Consider the following 22,292-nt stretch of genomic DNA (forward strand, 5'->3'; position numbering starts at 1 on the left):
CTTGGAGAAGAAATAGACTTGAGTTGAATAGAAAAACAATAGTACTTTGTATTAATTCTTGAAGAACAGCAGAGCTCCACACCTTAATCTATGGTGTGTAGAAACTCCGCCGTTGAAAATACATAAGAACAAGGTCTAGACATGGCCGAATGGCCAGCCTCCAAACGTGTCTAAGATAGCATAAGGCTTCTCAAAGATCCATGGTATGAAAATACTATGGCAAAAGGTCCTATTTATAGAAAACTGGTAGCCTAGGGTTTACAGAAATCAGTAATTAATGTAGAAATCTTCTTTCGGGCCCACTTGGTGTGTGCTTGGGCTGAGCATTGAAGCTTCCATGTGTAGAGACTTTTCTTGGAGTTAAACGCCAGCTTTTGTGCCAGTTTTGGAGTTAAACGCTAGAATTCTTGAGCTGACGTGGAACGCCGGTTTGGGCCATCAAATCTCGAGTAAAGTATGAACTATTATATATTGCTGGAAAGCTCAGGATGTCTACTTTCCAACGCAATTGAGAGCGCACCAATTGAAATTCTTTAGCTCTAGAAAATCCACTTTGAGTGCAGGGAGGTCAGAATCCAACAGCATCTGCAGTCCGTTTTTAGCCTCTGAATCAGATTTTTGCTCAGGTCCCTCAATTTCAGCCAGAAAATACCTGAAATTACAGAAAAATACACAAACTCATAGTAAAGTCCAGAAAAGTGAATTTTATTTAAAAACTAATAAAAACATAACAAAAACTAACTAAAATATATTAAAAACATACTAAAAACAATGCCAAAAAGCGTATAAATTATCCGCTCATTACCTGTCCTAGTCATTGACCACAAACACATGATGATTATGAAGAGTTAATCCTACTTAGTCAACCTTACATCGAAGATAAGTCAAATAGGAATAGTTAATTTTAATCCTTAAGTCCTATGTCAACACTAAGGGGTCACACAGAGTCAAGGGAGACCAAATCAACTAACTACTCTAATGTATCAAACAAGAATGGACATCAATGACCCAAGGATCACCAAAGTCATCAATTTCAAGCCAAGAGTAAATAAAAAAAAACTAAGTAAAAACTAGGCCAAGCATTTTATCAAACACTTGGTGTGCATGAAAATAAAATAATATTAAAATGCATTAAAATAAATTCTAAAGCTACCAAAGCAAGAAAATAACAATAACAACAAAGGAAGCAATAAATGAACATGAAAAATAAATTGCATTAGTTGAAATTAAAGTTAACAAGAGTATCCATGAACATAAAAATAGCAAAATAAAAGAATTAACAAGAGGAATTAAGAAGATAATGACAAGAGAGCAAGAAAACATAAGGAAACTACATTAAAACAAGAATTAAAGTGCTGAAATTAAAAGAAAACTAAGCTAAAAACCCTAATTCTAGAGAGAGGGGGGAGCTTCTCTCTCTAGAGAACTATACTAAAACATGATAAAAGCTAACCCTAATTGCCCCCCTTCATTTAACTTCACTTTGGCCTCATATAGCTTCAGAAATGGGTTGGACTGGGTTCTGGAGGCCCAAAAATCGTCCCCAGCAATTTGCATTAATGAACTGACGTAATTCGGGTCACGCGTACGCGTTACTGTGCAAAATTCACTCCCACGAGTACGCGTGGGTCACGCGTATGCATTGCTCACAAATCCTCTTTGTGCGTGCGTGATAAACCACTATTTTATGGTTTATCTTGTGCTTAATTGAGTGGATTTTATCAACTCTTTACCCACTTATTCATACTATTTGCATGGTTTTACATTTGCCTTCCTAATTATGTGCTTTGATTGAAAACATGCTTCTTTGGCCTTAAGTTCCCTATGTTTAAATCCTCTCTTATTACCATTAGATGCCTTGATATGTGTGTTAAGTGATTTCAGAGATTACGGGGCAGGAATGGCTTAGAGGATGGAAAGGAAGCATGCAAAAGTGGAAGGAATACAAGAAGTTGGAGAAATTGCTAAGCTGTCCAGCATGACCTCTTCGCATTCAAACGGCTATAACTTGAGCTACAGAGGTCCAAACGATGCGGTTCTAGTTGCGTTGGAAAGCTAACGATGCGGTTCCAAACCATGCAGCCGTGTCGTAGTGACGAAAATCAGCATGTTTGAATTCGCAACCAGCGAATTCTGGGCTGTTTCTGACCCAGTTTCCGGCCCAGAAAGCACAGATTAGAGGCTATAAAGTGGGGGAATGCATCCATACATGAACAGGCTTTCACATTCACAATTTTAGGAGTAGATCTAGTTTTTATAGAGAGAGGTTCTTTACTCTCTCTTAGGACTAGGATTTAGGACTTCTCTTAGTTTTAAGAGTGACTCTCAATCCTAGGTTCAATGTTCTTTTATTTCTTTTCTCAATTTTGTTTATGACTCTCAATGTTTAGATTAATTTTCTATTTAATATATTTTGAGGTATTTCAGACTTATGATTGATTTCTTTTATTTATATAAATAATTTGGATTTTTCCCTTTTGGCTTTAGTTGAGTCATTGGTAACTCTTGAGTTATCAAACTCATTGTTGATTGAAAATTGGAATTCTTCAAGAATTACTTTGAGATCCAATAACTCTAACTTTTCTCAAGGAAAGACTTGGACTTGAGGACTCGAATTAATTCATCCACTTAACTTACCTTCATAGTTAGAGGTTAACAAAGTGGGAGAAAAATCCATTCTCATCACAATTGATGAGGATAACCAGGATCGGACTTCCAGTTCTCATACTTTGCCAAGAGTTTATTTTATAGTTATTATTATTTTATTTTACTTGTCATTCAACTAACTTTTTACCTTAATCCAAAACCCCAAAACATACCTTTGCATAACCAATAATAAGAACATACCTCCCTGCAATTCCTTGAGAAGACGACCCGAGGTTTAAAATACTCGGTTATCAATTTTAAAGGGGTTTGTTATTTGTGACAACCAAAAACGTTTGTACGAAGGGATTTTTGTTGGTTTAGAGACTATATCTACAACGCGACTGTTTTTATGAAATTCTTTACTGGCAAAAATTCTAACGTCAAAATGGCGCCGTTGCCGGGGAATTGCAAACGTGTGCCTTATTATTGGTTATTGAATATTTTATTTTTACTTGTTTATTTGTTTTTATTTTTGTTTTTATTTTTTCTTAAGTTAAGAGGTTATTGGTTTTTATTTTAAAATTTTATTTTATCTTATCTTATTTCAAAAATTCAAAATTCAAAAATTTAAAATTTAAAATTTAAAAATTTAATTTTCAAATTCAAAATTTAAATAACCTTTTAATTTAAATTTGTTTTTATTTTTGTTTTTAATTTTTATTTGCTATGAACTCTCACCCCTTTGGCTATGAGTCTGGTTACAATAATGTTGCAGAAAGAAGAAATTACAACGAGAATAGGCATCGAGGTTGGAACAATCAAAGATGGGAGGAGCCACAAGGATTTGATCAACCCTCATGGCAACAACCACCTCCAATGGACTATCAACAACCACCACCATATGCCTATAAACCCTCTCCTCAACATGACTTTGGACTACCATACTCCCAAGCCCCTTTTCACCATTCACCTCCATATAACCCTAACCCGTATCCACCATACCAACCACCTTATAAGCCAAATGAACCCTCCTATCCACCCCAAACCTCCATGGAGAAAGCACTTACTGATCTAAACTCTACTATACAAGCTCTCATCGCCCAAATCAGACCACCAAATACCTTCAACAATCAACCCTCAAGCTCTAGTGCACTTCCTTTTCAACCACAGAATGATCTCTCCATCCCATCACCACCATTCATGGAAGAGCACCCACATCCATCAATCCAGGAGCAACATGATCCCAATGATGCTATTGACATGGAACAAGAGAGAAGGGATCATCTTCGCGAATCCATACTTCATAAGGAGCTAGAGGAGGCCCTAAGGGTGAAGGTAGTAAAAACCCTTGAAGTCGATGGAGTGGTTGAAGAATTAGTAAAGGAAGAATCAAGGGATCATCTCAAGGAAGTAGCGGATCGATTTCATGCAACTCTATATCAAATAAATCAAGCGATAAGTCAATTAGGTTCCCGACGCTCGGACACTCAAAGTGCTCCCATGGCTTCATGTGGGCAATCTAATGAAGAACGTAACATGAAGGAGATATTAGAAACTCCAGTGGACAGTACGGAGCATGACTTTGTACTGTAACAAGTGGAGGAAGCTGGAATTATTGAAGAGGAAGAAGTGGTTGAAGACTTAGGAGATGCAGAACCTCCATGGGAAAGTCCAGTCATAGAACCCCCTTTCAAGACGTTTGAAATTGATGCTGAGGAGGGTGTACAACCTCCAAGGCATATCACAGTTGAAGACTTGGAAGAGGTTGATCAAGAGATGGAGATTCAAGAAGAAGAAGCACAACCTCCCATGCCCTTGGAAATCAATGAAGAGGAGATTGAATTGGAAGAAAGCTACCAAGAGGAAGAGGTTGAAATTGAAGAAGCTTACAAAGAGGTGGTAATTATCAGAGAAGAGCACAAGGGAGTGGAGCTTGCAATTTCATTAAAAATACCTCCCCCTAATTTTCCATCATCCTTCACAACATTCAAGTGGATAAAATTCATATCCCTTAGCTTTCTAATTCCACTTGAATATGGGCTACTTGAGACAGATGGTCAACTTAGAGCTCTATGTGGCATAAAGAGTAAAAGGAAGATGGTTAGTGGTAAGAATTGTCCTGCAAGGTTCAACATGGTTGCATACTCAAAGTTTAAATGCAAGGGTTGGTGTAAAACTCAACTGAATGGGTCTAGGAAGTTGTTTGGACGCCTCAGTGAGAATTCAAATTACTTATCACCCAGTTGGAAAAATACAGATCCCGACAAAAATGGGTGTAAAAGCAAAGTTTGGGATCCTGGAATCTGCTCTGACATCTGTCACCCCGGGAGCCTAAGAATCTGTTTGAAGCTTCTTAAAGGCTTTACATGCCTAGTTTGGGACCCCGGAGGTTACTGGAATCACAAACATTGGTGGAGATTCCTGGATGAATACAAGCATAAGCCACCATAACAGGGAGCTCACCAAATGTCCAACTTAAGGACTTTAACTAAAAGTGCTAGGTGGGAGACAACCCACCATGGTATGATCGTTCCTTTTTCATTTTTATTTAGTTTTATTTGTTTTCAAGTTTTCTTTTATTTTATTGAACCTGGAGTTTTGCATAACATTCTTATTAGCATTGCATTCTGCATACTGCATTATTTAAAAAAAAAAAAAAGCACGCACGCGACGCGGCAGCGTCACTGACGCGTCCGCGTCACTAGTGCGTTAGGAGGAAAATAAATTGAACAGAGAGTTATGCGAAAGCGTGGCTGGAGGCGCGCCTGTAGCATAATTTGACCCCACGCGACCGCGTCGCTGACGTGTCTGCGTCATGTGGTAAATATGCCTCCCACGCGTCTGCGTCACCCACGCGAACGCGTGGCTCTGTAAAATCGACGTAACAAGGGTGTATGGCAGAAAGTTGAGTTGGAGATTGGGCTGGACTCGTGCTGGAAGCCCAAGCCTCACCACGTGAACGCGTGTCCCACGCGGCCGTGTCATTATCAAAATATAGCCATCCACGCGATCGCGTCACCCATACGATCGCGTCACCCTAAGATTTGGCAAAATGTATTTTAAACAGAGAGTTGTGCGAACGCGAGGCTGCACTCGCGCCAATCGCACAAATCAGGCCACGCGTCCGCATGCCCTACGCGTCCGCGTCGCCTAACCTTATTGCGTACCACGCGACCGCGTCGCCAGCGTCGCACAACCTATCCAGATCAGCGCCAATTATCTTATCTTTTCTTTTCTAATCCTAATTTCTTCTATCTTTTCTTCTTTCTTTCTTACTTTATTTGTTTCACTTCTCATTCTTCTTATCTTTTATTTTATTTTACTTATTTGCATACTTTTATTCATTGCATTTTAATTCTGTATATTTTTTATTTTTCTTTTCTAAATTTATTATTTTACCATTGGTGTTCAAATGTTCTTATTCAACTGTTATATCTTTTCTGGTATTATCTTAGTGTTTATGACTTGTTTTATTCTGATTGGGTAACATTATTTAAATCAATGCTAATCTTTTATGATACTTGTACTTCTCTTGCATTGATATGAACTTATACTATCTTGCATTACCCACATTCTCTTCCCTATTTTTGCAAATTTTTGCACTCTTGATTTGCCATGTACTTCTACTGTTTTCTCACTTACATGTTGTAGCTACCATGTAATTGAGACCCTCATTTTTGGCATTAACCAACCCATGTTTTATTTGTTTTCTATCTTTGCTTTGGGTTACTTTTCTTCCCTTTTTCTTTCAGGATGGCCACCAGGAAGAGAACCGGAAGACGTTTACATAGGAGAGACAAACAAGTTCCTACGCACATTCCTTGATGAGAAAAGCATCAGTTGAAGCAACCCGTCCACTTGCACATCTTAGCATGCACCGAGGACGGTGCAATCTTTAAGTGTGGGAAGGTTGATACCGATCTCCATGGGTTAGTTACTCTTCTATCTCAACACCAACGGTTTATTTTCCTTGTTAGTTGTTGCATTTGCATGTTTGATTGCATATTTGTTTGATTTGTTTTGCATATTTTACTACTTGGTTAAAGTAACTCTATTTTTGAAAAATTTCACTAATTTAAATTGAAAAAAAAAATTTTAAAACTTGTTTGAAGTTGTATTTGGAACATGGTTTTTGAGCCAAAGAACACACAACCTGTGAGATTTTGAGCCTATTTACATGGTTACATTATTTAACCATAAATATTTTATTCTTGTGTGTTTTCTTCTCTATAATTGTAATCTTAGCTTTGTTCCATTCTATATGTCTAATATTTAGTGTATTTACATGCTTGTATATGATTGAGACCATTATTTGATTTTAGCTCACTTATCCCAAATAAGCCTACCCTTTAAATCACCCTTGTCAGCAACCTTGAGCCTTTTAATTCCCATTTATTCTGTATTTTACCACATCACTAGCCTTAAGCAGAAAAACAATTAAATATCCTAATTGAATCTTTGGTTAGCTTAAGATAGGGATTGTGTAACAATTAAGTGTGGGGAAACTGTGGGAACATGGGTTAATAAGGGAATGTATCATGTTTCTAATTTATTTGAATATTGGGAATTTGGGAACCTACTCATGAAAAAACCAAAATAGAAAAATAATGGAGAATCCATGTGCATTGATAAGTTATGTTTGCTTTTATGTTTCAAAAAAAAAAGAGAAAAAAAGAAAAAAAAAATATATATATATATAATATAAATAAATAAGGGGACAAAATTAGCCCAATATTAAGTTTAATAAAAGATCAATACACATGTAATAAAAATTAAAGAAAATTTGGTACATGAGTATGAGAATTATACAAAAGTGGGAATTATGGGTAGCTAGGCATGAATTTAAAAGTATATAGAGTATATGTATATTAGGTGAGAGCTTAGGTTAATTAAAGATTCATATTATAGCTCACTTGGCCATACATATATCCTTACCTTTACCTCAGCCCCATTACAACCTTGAAAAGACCTCATGATGTTTGCATTAGTACATTAAATATTTGTTGATTGGTTAGATGAAGAACAAGGTTTAGAAAGCATGATTAGAGAAGAGTAGAGTAATTGACCCTAGACACTTGAGAGACTAAAGTGATACACACTACCAGTGAGGGTTCAGTGCTTAATTCTATGTTCCCTGCTTTCATGAGCTATCTTCTTACAAGTTTACTTGTCTCTTATTGTATAATTTGAATTAGTGAAATCTGATTTATGTTTGTCTTGGAGAACTTATTTACTCTTAACCAAGTAGGTAGAAACATTTTGCATGTAGTTGCAGTCATATAGATAGGTTGCATTTCATATTAATCTACCATTCCTCTTCATCTTTATAGCTTCTCTTGAGCTTAGCATGAGGACATGCTAATGTTTAAGTGTGGGGAGGTTGATAAACCACTATTTTATGGTTTATCTTGTGCTTAATTGAGTGGATTTTATCAACACTTTACCCACTTAATCATACTATTTGCATGGTTTTACATTTGCCTTCCTAATTATGTGCTTTGATTGAAAACATGCTTCTTTGGCCTTAAGTTCCCTATGTTTAAATCCTCTCTTATTACCATTAGATGCCATGATATGTGTGTTAAGTGATTTCAGAGATTACAGGGCAGGAATGGCTCAGAGGATGGAAAGGAAGCATGCAAAAGTGGAAGGAATACAAGAAGTTAGAGAAATTGCTAAGCTGTCCAGCCTGACCTCTTCGCATTCAAACGGCTATAACTTGAGCTACAGAGGTCCAAACGATGCGGTTCCAGTTGCGTTGGAAAGCTAACGATGCGGTTCCAAACCATGCAGCTGCGTCGCAGTGACAAAAATCAGCATGTTTGAATTTGCAACCAGCGAATTCTGGGCTGTTTCTGACCCAATTTCCGGCCCAGAAAACACAGATTAGAGGCTATAAAGTGGGGGAATGCATCCATACATGAACAGGCATTCACATTCACAATCTTAGGAGTAGATGTAGTTTTTAGAGAGAGAGGTTCTCTCCTCTTTCTTAGGACTAGGATTTAGGACTTCTCTTTGTTTTAGGAGTGACTCTCAATCCCAGGTTCAATGTCCTTTTATTTCTGTTCTCAATTTTGTTTATGACTCTCTATGTTTAGATTGATTTTCTATTTAATATATTTTGAGGTATTTCAGACTTATGATTGATTTCTTTTATTTATATAAATAATTTGGGTTTTTCCCTTTTGGCTTTAGTTGAGTCATTGGTAACTCTTGAGTTATCAAACTCATTGTTGATTGAAAATTGGAATTCTTCAAGAATTACTTCGAGATCCAATAACTCTAACTTTTCCCAAGGAAAGACTGGGACTTGAGGATTCGAATTAATTCGTCCACTTAACTTACCTTCATAGTTAGAGGTTAACAAAGTGGGAGAAAAATCCATTCTCATCACAATTGATAAGGATAACCAGGATAGGACTTCCAGTTCTCATACTTTGCCAAGAGTTTATTTTACAGTTATTATTATTTTATTTTACTTGTCATTCAACTAACTTTTTACCTTAATCCAAAACCCCAAAACATACCTTTGCATAACCAATAATAAGAACATACCTCCCTGCAATTCCTTGAGAAGACGACCCGAGGTTTAAAATACTCGGTTATCAATTTTAAAGGGGTTTGTTATTTGTGACAACCAAAAACGTTTGTACGAAGGGATTTTTGTTGGTTTAGAGACTATATCTACAACGCGACTATTTTTATGAAATTCTTTACTGGCAAAAATCCTAACGTCAGTGCGCACGCATACTTGGGCATACGCACGGGTGCTGAAACTTCCAATCTCCATTTCTTCATGGTTTCTTCCCTTTTGCATGCTCTTTTCCTCACTTCTTCAACCCATATTTGCCTTGGAAACCTGAAATCACTTAACAAATACGTCAAGGCACCAAATGAGATTAAAGTGAATTAAAATTGACTAAATTAAGCTCAAAAGAGCATGTTTTCACTTTCAAGAACAATTTAGGAAGAAATCTCAAAAGCATGCTATTTAGATGAATAAATGTGGGTTTGTGTAATGAAATCCACTCAAATCAAAACAAAATATATCGTAAAATATAAGCTCATCACTCACCCATGGGCTATCCAAAATTGGGTATATCACCCCTGCCTGCCAAAGCTTCATGACCTCCTTTTGCACCACTTCTTTCATGACTGGATTCAATCTTCTTTGTGCTTCAATGGAGGGCTTAGCATCTTCTTCTAACAGGATCTTATGCATGCATATGGATGAACTTATCCCTTTTAAATCAGCAAGGGTCCATCCAATGGCATCTTGGTGCCTTTGCAGCACCTTGATTAACTCCTTCTCCTGTTCTTGACTGAGAGTAGAATTGGTGATTACTGGGTAGCTTTCATCACTTCCCAAGTATGCATACTTGAGAGTGGGAGGTAATGCTTTTAGTTCAAGTTTGAGTGCTTTTTTCTCTTCTTTCTTTTCCTCTGATACACTTGGATTGAGTACTTCTACTGACTGGGCTGCTTCAGCCTCACTGTTGAATGTGGAGTCCTCTTCTAGTGCCTCCTCAAGTCTTTCTTTTAAGGTTTCTTGCACTATAATTTTCACTGCATCCAACCTCACACATTCTCCCGATGATTCCTGTGGATAACTCATGGCCTTGAACACATTAAACACCATTTTCTCATCATGTAGCTTAAGGGTAAGTTCACACTTTTGGACATCAATGATGGCTCCAGTAGTTGCTAGAAACGGCCTTCCCAAGATTATTGAAGCTTTGGCTTCTTCCTCCATATCCAACACCACAAAGTCAGTGATGTCGCTCAAGGATCATGTTGGAATAGAATTTCTCAATAAAATCCCGTGGGTAGTATAGCTCTACCCAACAACAATCCCCGAGATCAAATTTAGAAAGGGATTTGGTTGTTACAAGTTCAACCCCAATAAAAATAACCGAAGTATTCAAACCTAGGGTCGTCTCACAAGGAATGGGCAAACATGTGCTTCAACATTGGTTAGAATTCTGGGGTTGTAAGTCATGAGCAAGAAATTAAAATAAGAATCTTAACAAGCAAGTAATCTTGAAATGCAAGAAACTATTCAAATAACTAAGCAAAATATAAGCAATTCCAAACTAACAAGATAACATTCAATATAATTCTACTCTAAAACTAAACAATAACTATGAATAAGACAAGACAATTAGAATTTAGATTTTCAAATATGAATAATAAAAGCAACCCTTGGCTAGACATGGGAATTGGGGTCACTATCCTTGTCTAATAACCATATCTTGACAATTATGAGGAACCAGACTCATTAAGTCTACTTCTATACTTGAAGTACGTTAAATGGTTTGGTCAACATCAACCCACAAGGTCTAACCTCACTACTAATTGACTTAGTGGTAGGTTAGTGTCAATGGTTATCAAATTGACTACTAAGGGTTCCCAAATTATCAAATCCATTAGACCCAATGACTCAAGTTTACCCAATTCCCTTAGCCTAGGCCAAGAGTAAGAACCACTCCATAATCAAGGTAAACAATTCATCAAACACATGGTAAGCATTAATAAAAGACATGTTCAAATTACAATTAAATTGAAACTAACAAGTACCTACTAACAATTATCAACATACAATCCTTCAAACAACACAATTAATCATGAAAATCATCAATGTAACATTAACAAGCCAAGATTCACAACATTCATGCAATGGGTATAAAGTGACAATTGACAAGAATTCATAAAACTAACACAAGATCTAAGCAAAATTATACTAAGAAATTCAAATTAAACAATCAAAACTAGTAATTAACAAGATCCAATTCAGAATTTAACAAGGGAAGATCAAATTAAAACTAGATCTAGAGAGGAACAAGGGTTTCTCTCTCTAGAAGAACAAGAACTAAAAACTAACTAAAATTGTGTCTAAGTGTAAAATGATTGATCCCCCCTTTTCCCCTAGCATCCTTGGGTCTTTTCCATGCAGAAACAGTTTGAATTTGGGCCTGATGAGCCTCAGAAATCGCCAGGCGTGATTTCCTTTAATGAGGTCACGTGCAGCTTCCCGCGCGTGCGCGCCGATTGCTTTTGTGATCCACGCGTGCGCGCCATGTGCGAATGCACGTCGATCCTTGCGCGCCATCCTTGCGTGCCGCTTCCAGCTATCCTCATGCACGCGTGCGCGTGCAGTGCGCATGCGCGTGCAGTGCGCGTGCGCGTCCTTTGCGAACTTCCCAAAATCCAAATCTTCATGTTCCTTCCTCTTGTCCATGCTTTCTTTCTCTCTTCTAGGCCATTCTTGCCCTATAATTCCTGAAATCACTCAATAAATACATCACGGCATCGAATGGCAATAAAAGAGGATTAAAATATAGCAATTCTAAGGCAAAATAAGCATGTTTTACATCATGAAGCAAAATCAGGAAGAGAACACAAAACCATGCAATTCTTGTGAATAAGTGTGAGAAATATTGACAAAACCCCCCAAATTCTACACAATATAAACCACAAAATTGGGGTTTATCAAATCTCCCCACACTTAAACCAAGCATCTCCTCATGCTTAAAATAAAAAGACCAAAGATCATGGTAAGAAAGGGTTTACGCAATGCAAATTTCCTAAATGAATGCATACAACTAAAGTAAAATCATCTATCTACTTGGTCAAGGGTAAATCTATCTTCCAAGAACACATATGAGCATACAGGGTGAAAATGCTATGTAGTTCATGAATCCTACCAAATTGAACATCAACATGAAGTGCATATAACTTGCTAGATGAACGCTTGTGAAAGCCGGGAACAAGGAGTTGAGCATCAAACCCTTATCGGAAGTGTATCCGCTCTATTCGCTCGAGTGTATAGGGTTTGTCACTCAATCCTCTCCTAATTATGCTTTCCAGGATTTGTCTTTCATCTAACAATCAACAATTACTTAATGCATGCTTACAAGTATCATGAAGTCTTATTTATGGGTTGTAATGGGGCTAGGGTGAAGGTAAGGATGTATATGGTCAAGTGGGCTTAAAATTTGAGTCCTTGATTAACCTAGGATCCCACTAGACACATAGAACAACCTATACAACTATAATACATTACCTAGCTATCCTTGAGTTTCACTTTTTGCATACTCATGCATTCTTTTCAATTCACATCCCATATGCATTATTTTTTTATTACTTTGTCTTGGGGCATCTTTGTCCCCTTTCATTGCTTTCTATTATTTTTATTATTATTATTATTTTTATTTTTTTTATTTTTTTGGTCCCCTTTCTCTTGGGGTTTTATGTACAAAAATTTCAATGCATATGGTTCAATGATTCAATACATGAGTATGTTCCCAAATCCTAGAATTTTCAATTACAACTACAATACACTTATTTATATCTACCCAAATTTCTCAAGTATACCCTCCCAATTAATTGATACACATCTCCACTTACCTAAGCTAATCAAGGATCCAAATTTAGGGACAATCATTATTTTTCGCTTAAGATTGTTGATGTGCTCTTTTTGAGAACAAAGAGGGTTTACCATAGGCTCAAAATTGGTTAGCAATGGTAGATACAAGGGTTAAGGCCATTTGGGAAAAGTGACTATTGAAATGATGGCCTCAATCATGTAAATGCATTCATACACAAAGTAATGGATATATAGAATCAGACAAAGCAAGGATTACAATCATAGATAGAGAACAATGCACACAAGAATGGGAATTAATGGTTAGAAGATATAACCACACAATAGGCTCAAAACTTACATGCTTGTATTCTTAGCTCAATCACTATGTTCCAAAATACATTCTTAAAGCAAGTTTACTGCAAAAATTTTTCAAAATTTGGTAGGGTACCCCAAAACACAGTTTCTTGGGGGAAAAAGTTATTATCTTGACCAAGAAACTCTATAGAAACTAACTATCATGCAAGAAGTATTTACAAACAAAACTAACTACACATACATGTACTAACTACTAAGCAAAAGATAAATCCATGGGTGTTGAAAGAAAGAGATTGTTACCCATGGAGATCGGTCAAACGACCTCCTCCGTGCTACCAACAATGCGCAAAGGACGGTCGGGACCGGAACCTTCACTATCCCCTCCATCAGAGCTCCCATCACTTGGGTTTGAGGTGGATGTGAATATTTCGGGTTCCTTCATGCTAGGGGTAACACAACGCAGAAGCTTCTTGATGTAGGTGTATCGACATTGATTGCGCCGCTCATATCTATCAAGCTTCCGGTGTAGATCTTCTATCCTTTGATGGGTGGATCTTTGCCGTGGTGGTGATGATGAGGTGGCAGGAATAGTAGATGAGAGGGCTATGTCAAGGCTTGGGTTGTTCATGGGAAGATGTAAGTATTTTCCACTTGGGACCACATCGCCCTTAGCCGGAATGATAGCCTTCGTGTCCATGTCTTCCCAAGGAACACCCGCAGCAGCAACTAAATCGGATACCAATGCTGGAAATGGCAAATTGCCCCAGGCGTGGACCTGTCCCATCGCTTGCTTGACAAGAAGGGGAATATTCACCGGTCTCTCCGTGAGAACACACCAAACAAGCAAGGCGAGATTCGCCGTGAAGGACGACTTGTGGGTGCTAGGTAGCACATAGTGGGATAGGATCTAGGCCCAAGCTCTAGCTTCTACAGTGAGGAAGCAAGCGTCAATGCACTTGGGCCTCATCCGGAGTCGACCATGGATCCAAAATGCCTCTGGTTCAGCAATGACTTGGAGGATCGAGTACCAATCGAACCCAAACTTTTCTCGCTGACGTAAAACCTCTTGGTAGCCATCCATATCACTTGGTACCGGTAGGACATTAAGTACTTACTGAATAGCCTCTTCTGAAATTGTGACTTGCCTCCGGCGCATGTATACCGATTGAAGAGAGGGAAGATGGAAGTTAGTGTAAAATTCCACCACCCATGAGAGGTTGACCTCTTGTGGTTTTCTTAGAAGGAACTCCCATCCTCGCCGTTCAATACGGGGCAAAATACAAGGAGCAACCTTGTCCGGCAGAGCGAGTAGATGCTCGGCATGATAGTTCCTCTCAACCATGGCGGGGAACACAAGTTCACATAAGCGGTTGGAGAATCTTGAAGAATCCTTTGCCGGTTTGCTTTTCTCTTTCTCATCAATAGGAGTGGGTGCCTTTGCCTTCTTAGAGAGGGGTTTGGCTCCTAATAAAGAGTGCACCTTGGAGTTTGATCTTTGGGGTGCCCTCTTTGCGGCTGGTTTTCTTGAAGTTTTCTCCTTGCCTTTCTTGGTGGCCATCCTGAAAAAGGAAGGGAAAAAGGAAAGCATTCAACCCAAAGAATCATCTCAACAAAAACATGCAAGTGGAAGATAGTGCCCAAAAGAAGTAGTGCAACAAAGTGATTATAGAGGCATGGGTCACAACACTTGGCATGGGATGCAAGAGTTAGTAAAGCATGCAATAAGGCATGAGAAGAATGATCTCAAGCATCCATAACAAAGAGCAAGTCATGTTCAACGAGTATCTAATTGGCAAGTATACACTCCAAGCAAGCAAAGTGGACTCAATGCACTTAGAAGAAAGCAAGTGAATGAGGAGAAGCACCAAATTGAAAGTACATCATTAAAATAAACCCAAATGGCATTCATGCATTTTCTCGAACACTTGGCGTGCAATTATCAAGCAATGAGCAATTATGAGATACGTAACCAATTAGAAGCTCAAAATGAAACATCAATCATCACACAACATCACTTACATGAAAAAGATAATGAAAAACAATCAAGAAGATCCATTAAGGCAAATTAAAACTCAAATTCAACATCCATGGAAAACAAGAAAAAGGAAAAGTAAGCAAACAAAAAGCAAGTAGTATAATCATGTAGCTAAAAGAGAAAATAAGTAAATCAATGATGAGCGGATAATTTATACGCTTTTTGGCATTGTTTTTAGTATGTTTTTAGTAGTATCTAGTTACTTTTAGGGATGTTTTCATTAGTTTTTATGTTAAATTCACATTTCTGGACTTTATTATGAGTTTGTGTGTTTTTCTGTGATTTCAGGTATTTTCTGGCTGAAATTGAGGGACTTGAGCAAAAATCAGATTCAGAGGTTGAAGAAGGACTGCTGATGCTGTTGGATTCTGACCTTCCTACACTCAAAGTGGCTTCTCTGGAGCTACAGAACTCAAAATGGTGCGCTTTTAATTGCGTTGGAAAGTAGACATCCAGGGCTTTCCAGCAATATATAATAGTTCATACTTTGGCCGCGTTTAGATGATGCAAAAGGGCGTTGAACGCCAGTTCTATGCTGCAGTCTGGAGTTAAACGCCAGAAACACGTTACAAACCAGAGTTGAACGCCAAAAAATACGTTACAACTTGGCGTTCAACTCCAAAAGAAGCCTCTGCACGTGTAAACTTCAAGCTCAGCCCAAGCACACACCAAGTGGGCCCCGGAAGTGGATTTATGCATCAATTACTTACTTCTGTAAACCCTAGTAATTAGTTTAGTATAAATAGGACTTTTTACTATTGTATTAGACATCTTCGGATCATCCTGGGACGTTTTGTTCTTAGATCATGGGGGCTGGCCTCTCGGCCATGCCTGAACCTTTCACTTATGTATTTTCATCGGTAGAGTTTCTACACTTCATAGATTAAGGTGTGGAGCTCTACTGTTCCTCATGAATTAATGCAAAGTACTACTGTTTTCTATTCAATTCAACTTATTCCGCTTCTAAGATATCCATTCGCACCCAAGAACATGATGAATGTGATGATTATGTGATGCTCATCATCATTCTCACTTATGAACGCGTGCCTGACAAACACTTCCGTTCTACATGCAACCAAGCTAGAATGAGTATCTCTTAGATATCTAATATAGGGGACCGAGTCCGAGTTATTAGTATCTTCGTGGTATAAGTTAGAACCCATGGATGGCCATTCCTGAGATCCAGAAAGTCTAAACCTTGTCTGTGGTATTCCGAGTAGGAACTGGGAAGGGATGGCTGTGACGAACTTCAAACTCGCGAGTGTTGGGCGTAGTGACAGACGCAAAAGGAGGGTGAATCCTATTCCAGTATGATCAAAAACCTCAGATGATTAGCTGTGCCGTGACAAAGCATTTGGACCTTTTTCACAAGAGGATGGGATGTAGCCATTGACAACAGTGATGCCCTTACAGAAAGCTTGCCATGGAAAGGAGTAGGGAGGATTGGATGAAGACAGCAGGAAAGCAGAGGTTCAGAGGAACGAAAGCATCTCTATATACTTATCTGAAATTCTCACCAATGAATTACATAAGTATTTCTATCTTTATTTTCTGTTTATTTATTATTAATTTTCGAAAACTCCATAACCATTTGATATCCGCCTGACTGAGATTTACAAGGTGACCATAGCTTGCTTCATACCAACAATCTCCGTGGGATCGACCCTTACTCACGTAAGGTTTTATTACTTGGACGACCCAGTGCACTTGCTGGTTAGTTGTGCGAAGTTGTGAAGTTATGTTTGGACCATGGTTCTGTGCACCAGTTATTGGCGCCATTGCTAGGGAGAGAACGAACAACAAATTTTACAACCTCAGAGTAACAATTTCGCATACCAAGTTTTTGGCGCCGTTGCCGGGGATTGTTCGAGTTTGGACAACTGACGGTTCATCGTGTTACTGAGATTGGGTAATTTTCTTCTTATTTTGTTTTCAAAAAGTTTTCAAAAATTTTTCAAAAAAATCTTTCAAAAATTTCTCATCTGTTTTCGAAAATTATTTCGAAAATTTGAGTTGACTTTTTCAAAAATTTTTAAAATTCAATTGTTTCTTATGAGTCAAATCAAATTTTCAATTTGAAAATCTTATCTTTTTCAAAATATTTTTCAAAAATCATAACTTTTTCATTTTTCTTATTTATTTTCGAAAATTCTAAAAATATTTTTCAAAAATCTTTTTCTCAATTTTATCTCATAATTTTCGAAAATATCATCAACAATTAATGTTTTGATTCAAAAATTTCAAATTTGTTACTTAACTGTTAAGAAAGATTCAAACTTTAAGTTCTAGAATCATATCTTGTGATTTCTTGTGAATCAAGTCATTAATTATGATTTTAAAAATAAAATCTTTTTCAAAATTTATTTCAATTATATCTTTTCAAAAATATCTTTCTATCTTATCTTTTTCAAAATCATATCTTTTTAATCATATCTTTTTAAAATATCTTCTCTAACTTCTTATCTTCTTATCTTTTCAAAACTAATTTTCAAATTTGTTTCAACTAACTAACTAACTTTTTGTTTGTTTCTTATCTTTCTCAAAACTACCTAACTAACTCTCTCTCTCTAATTTTCGAAAATCTCTTCCCTCTTTTTCAAAAATTCTTTTTAATTAATTAATTGTTTAATTTTTAATTTTAATTTGATTTCATTCCTAATTTTCGAAAATCACTACCTCTTTTTCAAAAATTATTTTCAAAAACTTCCCCCCTCATCCTCTTCTATTTATTTATTTATTTACTAACATCTCTTCCTCACTCACTAAAAATCCGAACCCTCTCTCTCTCTCTGAGTTCAGATTTTCTCTTCTTCTTTTCTTCTACTCTTCTTTTCTTCCACTCACCTAAGGGAACCTCTACACCTGGGCAAAAAGGATCCCTATTATTATTTTTCTGTTCCCTCTTTTTCATATGAGCAGGAGCAAGGACAAGGACATTCTTGCTAAAGCAGACCCTGAACCTGAAAGGACTCTGAAGAGGAAACTAAGAGAAGCTAAAATACAACAATCCAGAGATAACCTTACAGAAATTTTCCAACAAGAAGAGGATATGGCAGCCAAAAATAATAATAATGTAAGGAGGATGCTTGGTGACTTTACTGCACCTAATTCCAATTTACATGGAAGAAGCATCTCCATTCCTGCCATTGGAGCAAATAATTTTGAGCTGAAACCTCAATTAGTTTCTCTGATGCAACAGAACTGCAAGTTTCATGGACTTCCATCTGAAGATCCTTTTCAGTTCTTAACTGAATTCTTGCAAATTTGTGATATTGTTAAGACTAATGGAGTAGATCCTGAAGTCTACAGGCTCATGCTTTTCCCTTTTGCTGTGAGAGACAGAGCTAGAATATGGTTGGACTCTCAACCCAAAGATAGCCTGAACTCTTGGGATAAGCTGGTGACGGCTTTCTTAGCCAAGTTCTTTCCTCCTCAAAAGCTGAGCAAGCTTAGAGTGGATGTTCAAACCTTCAGACAGAAGGAAGGTGAATCCCTCTATGAAGCTTGGGAGAGATACAAGCAACTGACCAAAAAGTGTCCTTCTGACATGCTTTCAGAATGGACCATCCTGTATATATTCTATGATGGTCTGTCAGAATTAGCTAAGATGTCATTGGATACTTCTGCAGGTGGATCCATTCACCTAAAAAAACGCCTGCAGAAGCTCAAGAACTCATTGACATGGTTGCTAACAACCAGTTTATGTACACTTCTGAGAGGAATCCTATGAGTAATGGGACGCCTCAGAAGAAGGGAGTTCTTGAAATTGATACTCTAAATGCCATATTGGCTCAGAACAAAATATTGACTCAGCAAGTCAATATGATTTCTCAGAGTTTGAATGGAATGCAAGCTGCATCCAACAGTACTCAAGAGGCATCTTCTGAAGAAGAAGCTTATGATCCTGAGAACCCTGCAATAGCAGAGGTGAATTACATGGGTGAACCCTATGGGAACACCTATAATCCCTCATGGAGAAATCACCCAAATTTCTCATGGAAGGATCACCAAAAGCCTCAACAAGGCTTTAATAATGGTGGAAGAAACAGGTTTAACAATAGTAAACCTTTTCCATCATCCACTCAGCAACAGACAGAGAACTCTGAACAAAATACCTCTAATTTAGCAAACTTAGTCTCTGATCTATCTAAGGCCACTGTAAGTTTCATGAATGAAACAAGGTCCTCCATTAGAAATTTGGAAGCACAAGTGGGCCAGCTGAGTAAAAGGATCACTGAAATCCCTCCTAGTACTCTCCCAAGCACTACAGAAGAAAATCCAAAAGGAGAGTGCAAGGCCATTGATATAACCATCATGGCCGAATCCAAGGAAGAAGGGGAGGACGTGAATCCTAAGGAGGAAGACCTCCTGGGATGTCCAGTGATCAATAAGGAGTTTCCCTCTGAGGAACCAAAGGAATCTGAAGCTCATCTAGAGACCATAGAGATTCCATTAAACCTCCTTACACCCTTCATGAGCTCTGATGAGTATTCTTCTTCTGAAGGGAATGAGGATGTTACTGAAGAGCAAGTTGCCAAGTTCCTTGGTGCAATCATGAAGCTGAATGCCAATTTATTTGGTAGTGAGACTTGGGGAGATGAACCTCCCCTGTTCACCAATGAACTAAATGCATTGGATCAATTGAGATTGCCTCAGAAGAAACAGGATCCTGGAAAGTTCCTAATACCTTGTACCATAGGCACCATGACCTTTGAGAAGGCTCTATGTGACCTTGGGTCAGGAATAAACCTCATGCCACTCTCTGTAATGGAGAAACTTGGAATCTTTGAGGTGCAAGCTGCTAAAATCTCATTAGAGATGGCAGACAATTCCAGAAAACAGGCTTATGGACAAGTAGATGACATATTAGTAAAGGTTGAAGGCCTTTACATCCCTGCTGATTTCATAATCCTAGATACTGGGAAGGATGAGTATGAATCCATCATCCTTGAAAGACCCTTCCTAGCCACAGCAAGAGCTGTGATTGATGTTAACAGAGGTGAACTAGTCCTTCAATTGAATGAGGACTCCCTTGAGTTTAAAACTCAAGGACATCCTTCTGTAAACATGGAAAAGAGGCACAGTAAGCTTCTCTCAAAACAGAGTCAACCAGAACCCCCACAGTCAAACTCTAAGTTTGGTGTTGGGAGGCCACAACCAAACTCTAAGTTTGGTGTTGAACTCCCATATCCAAACTCTAAGTTTGATGTTGGGGAGTCTCAACAATGCTCTGAACATCTATGAGGCTCCATGAGAGCCCACTGTCAAGCTATTGACATTAAAGAAGCGCTTGTTAGGAGGCAACCCAATTTTTATTTATCTAATTCTAATTTTATTTTTATTGTTATTTCATGTTTTATTAGGTTCATGATCATGTGGAGTCACAAAATAAATATAAAAAATGAAAACAGAATAAAAAATAGCAGAAGAAAAATCACACACTGGAGGAGGATCTTACTGGCGTTTAAACGCCAGTAAGGAGCATCTGGCTGGCGTTCAATGCCAGAAATATGCTGTATCTGGGCGCTAAACGCCCAGAACAAGCATCAATTCGGCGTTTAAACGCCAGAATTGCATGCAAAGGCATTTTACATGCCTAATGGGTGCAGGGATGCAAATCCTTGACACCTCAGGATCTGTGGATCCCACAGGATCAACTCAGCATCTGTGGACCCCACAGGATCCCCACCTACCACCACTCACTCTCTTCCCTCTTCTCAATGTTCATCCTCTCTTCCCAATAATCTCTCTTCCCTATCACCACTTCACCACTCACATCCATCCACTCTTCCCCATAAACCTACCTCATAAACTCCACCTACCTTCAAATTTCAAAATCAATTTCCCACCCAAACCCACCCTTATGGCCGAACCTTACCCCCCTCCTCTCTGATGCCAGGGCATCTTGGCCAGTTTCACTGACCTTTTCTTTACTGTTTTTAGGTTAGTTTCATGCATTTCTTTAGGAAATAAGCTAGTTTTGGGTAAATATTCACTTATGCCTTGACTCAAGCATACATTGCGCATTTCACATGATTTCATGAGGATTTTGCATAATTTTAGTGACAAATATTATGTTGCATTACTCATGACTTGGACTAGAGCTTTGATGCATTTTGTTGCTTGATTTTAGGACCAAAAAGAAGCAAGAAAAGGGGAGGTAACTTGCAAGATTAATGAGAAAAGTGATTGCTGATGAGTTATTTTGTTGGAGAAACGAATCTCTCCCAAAACAACACAAATCTAACCGGCAAGTGCACCGGGTCGCATCAAGTAATAATAACTCACGGGAGTGAGGTCGATCCCACAGGGATTGAAGGATTGAGCAATTTTAGCTTAGTGGTTAATTTAGTCAAGCGAATCAAGATTTGGTTGAGTGATTTGTGATTTGCAGAATTTAAATTGCATTGAAAGTAAAGGGAATTGGTAATCGACATGAAATTAAAGAGAACAGGAAATAAATTGCTGAATCTTAAAGAACAAGAAATTAAATGGCAGAAACTTAGAGTGCAAGAAATGTAAATTGCGGAATCTTAAAGTGCAAGAAATGTAAATGACTTGAATTGTAAAGGGGATTGGGACTTGGAGTTGCAGAAATTAAACAAGGAAAAGTAAATTTGCATCAAGCAGAGAAGGAGAAGATGATTTGGATCAAATCGGATCTGAAGCAAAACAAGTAAATGAACATGAAAACAGTAAACAGAGAATTGGAAATTAGAAGTTCAGATCTCAGGACCCAGAGACTAGAAAACCAAGTCTAGATCTCAATGCCTTCCTAGATCCAACAAGAACAATTGCAAGGGAATTGTAAATTGCAAGGAAAGTAGATGAAGAGCAATTAACAGAAATTAAATTCAATCAAGCAGTAAATAAAATAGAGAGATCCAAGGATGAGATTGAAACAGAATTTCTTCAATTCTCCAACCCAAGATCCAAGACAATTGTAATTGAAATTGAAAGCAATAAAACTAAGAGGAAGAGAAGTGA

General features: G+C 37.9%; 1 non-coding gene across 1 annotated transcript; it reads right to left on the bottom strand.

Annotated features, from left to right (window-relative positions):
* Positions 1-18,750: 18,750 nt before the first annotated feature.
* LOC112738715 (small nucleolar RNA R71) lies at positions 18,751-18,858 on the bottom strand. The gene has a single exon (XR_003169658.1). It is a non-coding gene; the product is annotated as a small nucleolar RNA R71 (small nucleolar RNA).
* Between the last annotated feature and the right edge of the window lie 3,434 nt (positions 18,859-22,292).

Source organism: Arachis hypogaea, chromosome 13 (assembly GCF_003086295.3).
Source record: "Arachis hypogaea cultivar Tifrunner chromosome 13, arahy.Tifrunner.gnm2.J5K5, whole genome shotgun sequence".
Taxonomy (NCBI): Eukaryota; Viridiplantae; Streptophyta; class Magnoliopsida; order Fabales; family Fabaceae; genus Arachis; species Arachis hypogaea.